The 10,524-nt window shown below is 40.4% G+C and overlaps 1 pseudogene; it reads right to left on the bottom strand.

Annotated features, from left to right (window-relative positions):
• Positions 1-430: 430 nt before the first annotated feature.
• Positions 431-1,448, bottom strand: LOC100752241 (annotated as a pseudogene).
• Positions 1,449-10,524: the final 9,076 nt, after the last annotated feature.

Raw genomic sequence — 10,524 nt, 5'->3', positions numbered from 1 at the left:
GTCCACTGGAGCATGGTCCACCTACCAGGGCCAAATCCTTAAAGAAAACTGACTCTCCCTCTACAAACTATCAATTGTCAATAGCTTATGGCTAAGGATAAGACTTGTACCCTCCTCCCCTTTCCCCATGCTGAGATTTTTGACTCGAGTCTGTGAAGGTCTTATACATGCTACCACAACTGATATGATAAATGAAACATTTAGTCTTGGCTATAAAAAGGTCTCTTTGTTCTTTGGTCTTTAAGGACATTTTTGGGGGTGCAGTGAACTTTATTGATGGTATTCAAGAGAGTAGGGCTCCCTAAGCCCATCCTTATTCTGGGGGTCTGGGATGGAAACTGTGAGGGAGATGATCAGTGTGGGGTTGTTGGACAGGGACTGCTCAGCAGCCAGGGCCTCTCTCTTGCTAGAGTCCTTGCTGGGGCTGGATGGTCCAGGGTGGGCTTCTTACTCCTCGGAGGCCATGTAGGCCATGAGGTCCACCACCCTGTTGCTGTAGCTGAATTCATTGTCATACCAGGAAATGAGCTTTACAAAGTTGTCATTGGGAGCAATGCCAGCCCCAGCATCAAAGGTGGAAGAGTGGGAGTCACTGTTGAAGTCGCAGGAGACAACCTGGTCCTCAGTGTAGCCCAGGATGCCCTTCAGTGGGCCCTCAGATGCCTGTTTCACTACCTTCTTGATGTCTTCATACTTGGCAGATTTCTCCAGGCAACATGTCAGATCCATGACAGACACATTGGAGGTAGGAACACGGACGGCCATGCCAGTCAGCTTCCCGTTCAGCTCTGGGATGACTTTGCCCACAGCCTTGGCAGTGCCAGTGGATGCAGGAATGATGTTCTGGGCAGCCCCACGGCCATCACGCCACAGCTTCCTGGAGAGACCATCTACAGTCTTCTGGGTGACAGTGATGGCATGGACCGTGGTCATGAGTCCTTCCACAATGCCAAAGTTGTCATGGATGACCTTGGCTGGGGGGCTAAGGAGTTGGTGGTGCAGGACGCATTGCTGACAATCTTGAGAGAGTTGTCAGACTTGTCATGCTTCACACCCATCACAGACATGGGGGCATCAGCAGAAGTGGCAGAGATAATGACCCTCTTGGCCCCGCCCTTCAAGTGGGCCCCAGCCTTCTCCATGGTGGTGAAGACGCCAGTAGACTCCACAACATACTCGGCACCAGCATCACCCCATTTGATGTTGGCGGGATCTCGCTCCTGGAAGACGGTGATGGCCTTCCCGCTGATGACAAGCTTCCCATTCTCAGCCTTGACTGTGCCTTTGAACTTGCCATGGGTAGAGTCATACTGGAACATGTAGAACATGTAGTTGAGGTCAATGAAAGGGTCATTGATGGCAACAATGTCCACTTTGCCAGAAGTGAAGGCAGCCCTGCAAACCAGGCATCTAATATGGCCAAATCTGTTCACACCAACCTTCACCATTGCACCTCTGGAACGAGGCTGGCACTGCATGAAAAGATGAGGCTGTCTCTAGAACAGGGAGGAGCAGAGAGCCTAAGGACATTTTTTCAACACTGGAAGCATGTGTTTTATTATTGCTGTAAAAGCCAAAATGTTATGAGTAAACTTAGATTTTAGAAAAAGGGTGTGCTTGAAAAATAATCAAATTATGAAATTTATCTGTATTATTTAGTTTAGCATAATTATCAGACCCACCTAACAAGCAATCAGAGACAGTACATTGAATTGGTCTCTCATTCCCATTTTCCACTTAACAAATGCTCTTTTCAATAATGGAAAAGAAGCCATGGTTGAGATGTGGCTTTGTTGGCAAAGTGCTTATTGTACAATCATAAGGACCTAGGCTCAATATCTAGCTCCCACATAAAAGCCAATTGCACGAGTTTGCTTCTGTAATCCCAACACTTTAGTAGGAGGCAGAAAGACAAGGATCCCCAGGGATTTCTGGCCAGTCAGGCTAGCCAAATCAGTGAGTTCCAGATTCAGTGAGACATCCAGTCTTAAAAAAACAAAGTAGACTGCAATTGAAGAAGACACTAGCATCAACACTTGGCTTCCACATGCACGTGTACTGGCACACACATTCACATACACACACACACACACACATAAACACACACACACACACACACACACACACACACACACACACACACACACACACACACCACAAAAAGGAAATGAAGTTACTATAACCTTAAATGTATAATGTGCTACTTAGGTCTAGTAATTCTTGACCTCTGTCTTGGAATGGTAAATGTGCTTTTGTTTAATATTTTCAGACCACAGTTGACTGCAGGCAACTGAAGCTACAGAAAGCTAACTCAAGGGTAAGGGGAGAGCACAGTACTTAGACTGCTTTTGCTCAATGCTAACAGCCTTTAATACTATTGTCTTTCTACATTTTGTTTGATTGCTTACCACCTAATCTGCATGCTAGATAAAACAGAGCATTAAGCAGAGAAGGGTTGTGTTTAAGTCAAATTACCCATGGAGAAAGGTATATACCAATATATTATAAAATTCACATTTAAAATTTTTAATATTTATTATGATTCTATTTGGAGTCCTAGTTTGAAATCAATTTATGAGCTATCACTTTCAAAACAGGTCTTTCTGAATGTGATAGGCAGATTATTTCATTCAAAGGCAGGCAATGCTAGAAAGCTTTCAAAGAAAACCCCCATGCCTAGCTGTGGCTAAGTGAAGTTTTAAACAAAACTCACACAAATCTCCAACTTTATCTGGCTCCCACAAGTATTCATGTTACATCTTGTTCCCTCACACATTTCTCCCAGTGGGTATGTTTATGGCTAAGTGGCTGTTTTGCAGTTTCAAAGTCCTTTTATATTTATGCTAGTGTTTCAGAAAATCACCCTTTGCTCCAAGGGAACAATGAATTTGTTATGGAGACCCAAAACACTCTACAGTTGGCAAGTGATGGCAGATCTTGCCTGCTGTAGACTTTTCCAAACTATAATTGCCGTCAGAGTGATGCTCCAGCTTCTCTTCACTAAATGCATTTCTAATTCCCTCTTTGTCCTGTATCCAAATTCCCACTTCTCCCAGAGGATTGCTTTCCTCTAATAACTATCTTGGAGTTATCATCTGTTGTTCTCTTGTGACCTGTACAGCAACACACAACATTTATAATTTATGAACCAAAACATCTTCAAACACAGAATTGGGGCCACAAGTGCAATGCAGGTCTCACATCTGTACAGTGAGTTAGCAAATCCTCTCCCCTTCTGGTTGGCATGAGTGCAGCAGCCAGCTCACCTTCTACCAAGAGACACCCTAACTCTGCTGGCCCTTGACAGTTTGCTGTCAAATCTTGTCAAAGATTTCAGAAACTCTGAGCACCTACATAGGATTTTTGGAAGAATGAGGATATTTCTCACATGACCTCACCTGCCTGGAAAGTGGTTGATACTGCATAAAATTGAGTTGTCTCTATGCATTGACTCATAATCCATCCCACATCTTTGGGTACAGTCAGATGAAGTCTTCAGCACATGGTAAGTCATAAGCAGATGTCTCAAAGACTTTGAAGAAGGCTGTAAAGTACTTTTCCTCTGAAGACCTCAAAGAACTCTTCAGAGGATCTGAAATATATCCTGGAATTGGTGTTCAGCGGGAACTTCAGCCACTTACAAGAGGGCATAAAGTACATCAGGGAATAATGTGAGCTTCCTTCATGGACATGATTTGCTTTACTAATAATAGAAAATTGATCAAACCAGAAAGTATAAAATAAAAATATCCCCTTCCATACTATCCTCTGATAAACTCCAAGTACAGATTTATACTCAATACACTATGACAAGAAGCAAGACTTTGTGGCCCAGTCTTTAAAATTACCAACTAGAAAAGATAGTGGTACCCACTGAAATTCAGCAGTAATTTAGAATTGTTTTTAAATTGTTCCCACTCATTTATTTATGTAGGCACACATGTTACAACATGAGTGTGGAAGTCAGAGCACTACTTGCAGGAGTAAATTCTTTCCCTCCAGTATGTGAGTATCAAAAATTGAATTTAGGTTGTCAAACTTGGCAGCAAGCACCTTTACCTACTGAGGCCATCTCACTATTCCTAACTTGGAATTATTTTTGTTTGTTTATTTGTTCATTTTTACATCCCGACCACAGTTTTACCTCCCTCCTCTTCTCTCAGTTCCTCTCCTCAACCTCCCCTCTACCCTGCCATCCATTCCTCCTCCACTTCTATTCAAAACAGTGCAGGCCTCCTATGGATATCAAGCATAGCATATCAAGTTGCAGTAAGACTAAACATCTCACCATGTATTAAGGCTGGACTAGGCAAGCACTGTGAGACATATGGTTCCAAAAGCCAGCAAAAGAGTGAGACAGCCCTTTCTCCCATTGTGAGGAATCCCACAAGAAGACCAAGCTATACAACTGTAACATAATGCAGAGGGCCTAGATCAGTCCCATGCAGGCTCCCTGGTTGTTGGTTCAGTCTCTGTGAGTGCCTATGAGCCCAAGTAACTAATTTGGAATTCTTAAGGATGTACTTCCATTTCAAAAGTTAATAGTTTCATAACCCATTCAGAGAAATTTCCCATTAGTATTCAGTCTATTAATTGGTTTTGTATAAGAAGTTGACAATTAGAAGTATGCTGAAGAACTGAGAAATAACAGAAATTGGGCTGGGGAGATAGTTCAGGGGGTAAAGTACTCACCACCCAAGCATAAGGACCAGAGTTCAGACCACTAGCACTCTCACATGCCAGACAGGCATGGCTGCTTCCCACAAGCCCAGCATATGGGAAGGTATAAACAGGGTATCTCCAGAGAAAGCTGGCTAGATAGACTAGTAGAGTTGGTAGATTCTGTATGGTAGTGAGAGACTGCTTCAGTGCATAGGGAGAGGAGTGATGGAGGAAGGCATGCAACATCAACCTCTAGTCTCCACATGAAGCCACATACCTATAAAGAGGCATATAGGTACATAACCACACACACACACACACACACTATAAAAAAAGAAATAACATAAATGAGGTTACATCAAAACTGGTAAAAGTCAAATACAATCAGACAAATAAATTGCAAAACAATGTAAAAATTATTAAGAATGATAAAAACATGTATAATAGGCTGACCAGAGAATTCACGATCATTTAACCTACAATCCACACAGTTTGCTTCATATATTTTTGTCTGTTGTTAATGTGACCAGTATAAGGCTAACCTCTCCCAATCTGTTTGCCTCCAGGGCTCACAGAGCCAGGCACCATAAAATCTATCAGCAAAGTGTCTCCCGTTGAGAATCACACGCCTTCATGCCTTCTCTTGAAGACCTCCAGACTAATACATTTCCTTTTTCCATCGGTGATGCCAACTAAAACTCTTGTGCTCAGCAATGAAGTGAACATTGTCTATCCAGCATTGTAAGCTTAGTTGATTGTAACTAACAACTGACAAGTTTGGTCCCTGTGATTCAGCTTAATTTAAGCACAAATGAATGGCTTACATCTTTCACATTAAAAAAATACAGCTGATTCATCATGTGTACAATACACTTAAATTCGATTTTAGAGGTGTATAATGGAGGGGACTGGGTGTGAATATGTTCAATACACATTACATATGTTAATGAAGTTATCAAAGAAGAGATTGTTCACGTTATTTTTTAAATTGTGACTTTACTAATTACTGTAAATGTTTAAAACTTAATCCTAATTAGGCAAACTGAAGTAGAATAGGGAAACGCAAACAGTGCAGTAGAATTTTTGAAGATTGCATACTCTTTAATTTTTATCTTTTATGCCTATGAGGGTCTTGCCTACACGTATGCATGTGGGTGCTTGGTGCTTGCATGAGAGGAGCACATCGGATCCTGTGGAACTGAAGTTACAGAAAGTTGTGAGCCATCACTACATGGTGGTGGGGATCAAACTCATGCCCCAAGCTGTGTCACTCTTAACTGGTGAGCCATCTCTCCAGCCACAAAAATGTTGTGCTCTTTTTTGATTATTATTCCCTTATACATTGCATCCCAAGATGATGTACTCTTAAGAGGTCATTGTCTACAATCCCTTCTGCCTATCTACATTCAAGTATTGTTACTAGAATTCCTTTGAGATTACCTAAATATAAGTATAATATTTTTCTTATCAAAAGATAAATCTTTTAAATATATACACATTCTTTCCTAGTTTAGGTAAAGAAAGTCTGTCGGGCATAATCCAGTTTTTCTCGGTGGCCCAAAATTGTTGTCATAAATATTAATTACTATGCCAAGCTGTTTGTTTTTCTTTCTCTTTTCAACTTCATACCTACTATTTACTGTCTTCTGTTTCTCTTTAGTTCATTGTATACTTAATTTTATTTCAGCATGTAAACAGGGAAAGGACTACAATTTAGAGTAAAAAAACAAATCAAACAAATCCTTCCTCCCTCCCCCTTACCTCTGAAATAATCTGATTAAAAAAAATAGATGAGTGAAAAATCAATTACTACTCTTGAAACTTATCTCATTAATATTTGAATGATATTCAGGGTCTGGCTACGTAAGGATTCTTGAGATTGACCCAGAATTTGGCAGGGCTACCAGGCTATGTCCTAGATGCTGAAGGGGCAGCCTAGATATCTGCCTCCTGGGAGTAGCTAGCTCACATGAGAAAAGAAAGACTCCCAAAGCAATATAGGCTGTTGCCATAGCCCTTGGTTGCCTCCTGCAACTTGAATCTAAGACCCTACTGCTGAAGATATCACACATTTTGAACACAGGACTTGAAGGAACTGACATGAAATTTATCTGGAAACTTCCTCCCTGAGTTTCTAAAGCTGCCCAGGTAGAAGATCAATGAAAAATCCTGCCTAGTTAAAGCCTATGAACCACAATGATGTCCACCATGGGAAGGTGGACATCCCAAAGGGCGCAACAGTGGCACTTACATCTAGAGAGGAAAAGGAAAGAAGCTGGAGACTTGCTTGTTAATTAACTGGTAGCATCTAGAGCAGCAGGAAGTACAGAGACGTGGAACAAACCCCCAGCTTGTAACATACATGGCCAAATGTCAATGAGAAAGTTTTACTTCCAAACAGCCAAACAAATGAAGATCAGAATCTCAGTTCTCAGAACCATATGAGAATGACCTACAGAAAATTAACAATCCTCTCTAATTTACAATTTCTTCATGATTAAATTAAAAGATAAATGCTGACTACTTAATTATGAGGATTAAATTAAAGGATATTTAATCATAAATAGAAGACTAAAGACTCTCCAGCAATGAAAAATGCCTTCACTGAGTCTCCAGTACCACCTCCTCTCTTTTCTCATCTCTTCTTGCCACTTCTTGGCATTCGCACCTTTGTGACATAACAACAATAACCTCTGGAAATTAATAAGAGTGCCTCTCAACATGATGACTGACAATTGACTATAGATCTCTTAGCTTTAGCTCTGCTTGATGGTCTCAAAATGCCATCCCCTCAAAATGTTACAGCCCTATGTCAGCTGGAGACTGTTCAGAAATTTGCTGTTGTCAGGTGACAGCAGAATGTCACAGACCCTATGTGTTTTTTTAGTCTTACTCATTTTTTTCATGGCCTCTTTTTTTAATTGCTGTTACACATATATGTATATACATATATATGTAAGCATATATTTGGGATATATATACAGATATATATTCCCAAATGCATTCTATAACCTGCTCAGTCTATATAATGTTACTTATATGTATGTGCTAAGAGATGATTACTTCATCCTTGTACCTGCATATAAATACAGTTCTCACCCCACATCAAGGAAACTACTCTCTGTAACAGGAGGTCATTACAGAAAACCACATGGTCAAAACGCAAGAGTTAGGGAACCCAGCTCCCACTGACACACCCACAATATGACTCCTGCACTAACAGCTTGGGGAACATTGAAGAAGAATGGGTGGAAAGTTTGTAAGAGCCTGGAGAACAGAGAGTTTTCTGTGAGATTGTGTGTTCTAGGAATGTCCAGAAGCTACAACGGTAAAATGTCACCAACATGACCGCATAAACAGGAACTGAACAGGGACAACACCAATAGACATGGTAATATAGACAGGGGAAAGCTCACAAAATCCCAACCCTACACAAAGAACTACAGGCAACTAGAATACAGAGAGGGAGAAATAGTCTTTCCCACTGAAGAGCAGACCAATTGCCTATCCAGACATATTATATACAATAGTAAGCATAATTAATTCCTTGAGTTTAAAAAGATGGAAAATATGGCACTCAATTTTCCTAGAAGCCTGCAATCTAAATTTAAATCAAATATCACAGTTGTTTAAAACCCAAAGTTAGGAGAGCTAAGTTAAATAAACAAAGACAACAAGAAAAGCTTAGCGTCCCTCATCTACAATGGGAAGATGAGAAGAACAGAGTCTAATATTCAAGTTCAGCATCACATATCACAAATATCATTCCCACAAAAAAAGTTCATACTCACAGGGTAAAAGCAGATAAACAATATCAGTTTCTCGGGGAAAAAAAAACTGAGTTTCTGGGAGCTAAAAAAAAAAAAGGAACCTAAAGAAAATCTGTAGAACCTGAGAATCTGTAAGCTGGACAGCAGCCCCAAGATGGTAGCTGATCCACATACAAGACCGAATTCTGCAGCCTGGAGACTGAGATTCCAAGCCGTGTTCTAGGCCCCAGGGCAGGTATTAGCAGGTGAAAGTTAGTCCAAAGACCACAGAAACCATCAGCTAGACAACCAATCTTACCCAGAATAAGTGAAGTTGCAGACTACTACGTGGTGACCCTCAGGGACCACCAGCCACCTCGAGGAAAGTTACGTGACTGTTTTCTAAACACATTTGTGTCCAGAAAGAGATGACCTCCATAATTCACCCACACCAAACCCTACTGAGTACCCTCTGATAAGGAATATTGTTCTCTCAGAGCTCCATGCCTGGTTCTCAGGAAGGAAGGTTTTCCCCAAGATACATTCTCAGATACCTTTGATTCTCTTCACTGATTTCACCCCTAAGGTGTGGTATGACTTAACTGGCTAATTAATGTTGAAAGAATAAATGGTCATGCATGGCTTACCTCTGCCTATTGCCTTTTCAAATAAGATTCCTAAGCTCACATGCTTCTCTGCTCTAATTTAGCCTCTATTTTTGATGACATTTTCTTCTTTTATACATCTTTACTTTGTTTCTCAATTTGGTTCTAACGCTCAAGGGGGAAGGATGTACTAAATAATCTGAGTCCATGACCCTGATTAAAATACTACAATTTAGCTACAATATTCTAACAGGAATTTTTAAAATCTACAGAAACAGTGAGGTCACGTTCCTAAAACCACATTACCTATCCTTGTAACACACAACAACTGAAGCAATTTCAATTGGCATATGCTCTGTGCTGAACAGAAATCCTAAGAGAAAAAAAAAAACATTCATGAACAAACCCACTAAGGTTTAAAAAAATACTTTAAACTCACATCATTATTTATTGTCATTTTCTACCATGAATTCTAGTAAATTTTTCACAGTTCAAATAAAACATAATTATTTCCATGTTGTGTATTAGTTATAATGTTTCTCTTCTTCCTTTTAGATATTTACTTTGTATGTGTTTGTGCATATGCACATGCATGTGAGCTGAGATACCCATGTGGGAGCTAGAGAGAAATCTTGTACATGGTACATAAGGAGCCATCCACTTTAGTGTTTCTTAGGACATTATATTCTTACTTATTTATTTTGTGTACTTGTCTGTGGGCACAAATAAGCCAGACACAAGAGCAGAGGTTGGGAGTCAGTTTTGGGTTAGTCTGCTCTCCCTTTCCACCTTAGGGATCCTGGGGATAGAACTTAGTCAAGTGTCAAGTGCCTTGACCCACTAACCCATCTGAATGGTCCATATCTTGGTTTTCTTCTGAAACAGACTCCCTTACTAGAACCTGGGGCCCACCAATTTGGTGAGGCTGGCTGGTGAAGCATCTGTCTGTGTCTGCCTCCCCAGTGACGGGACTACAAGCACATATCAACACAAGTGTTTTATGTATTTATTGAAGATCAAACTAAGGTCCTCATGCTTCCTGGCAAGCACCTCACCGGCCATCTCTCTAGCCCTGATATTTGGCTGTTTCCATTATAAACAAAATGATTTTTCTCAATAACAACATCCTGAGTACAGGAAAGTTTTATGCACTTATAATGCAAGTTCAACTCATTCATAGTTCCTTCAAGCAATAAATATAGGTTTTTAGTGCTGAGGCTTGAAACAAGTGGCCACCATTGAGATGTATTTCTGGAACCTAGAGAAATATTTTAAAGAAGTTTCTAGGTTAGGCAACCTAGTCAACCTGCCCCATACACCATGACCAAACTAACCTTATTAAACTGCTTCATATGATGCTGTTTCCTGTTAAGCTAAAATCCTTTATTCTCATTGTATGAAACATGTCAATAAAGGGAAAACTTACCTGTGAGTACTTTCTTGTTTCTAGATTATAAATGTATTTCTGAGAGGCGATATTATGAGCTTAGAATCACAAGTTCAAGAAA

This window comes from Cricetulus griseus, chromosome 2 (assembly GCF_003668045.3).
Source record: "Cricetulus griseus strain 17A/GY chromosome 2, alternate assembly CriGri-PICRH-1.0, whole genome shotgun sequence".
NCBI lineage: Eukaryota > Metazoa > Chordata > Mammalia > Rodentia > Cricetidae > Cricetulus > Cricetulus griseus.
Note: the sequence above shows the minus strand (reverse complement) of the source record. Positions and strands in the feature narration are given on the sequence as shown.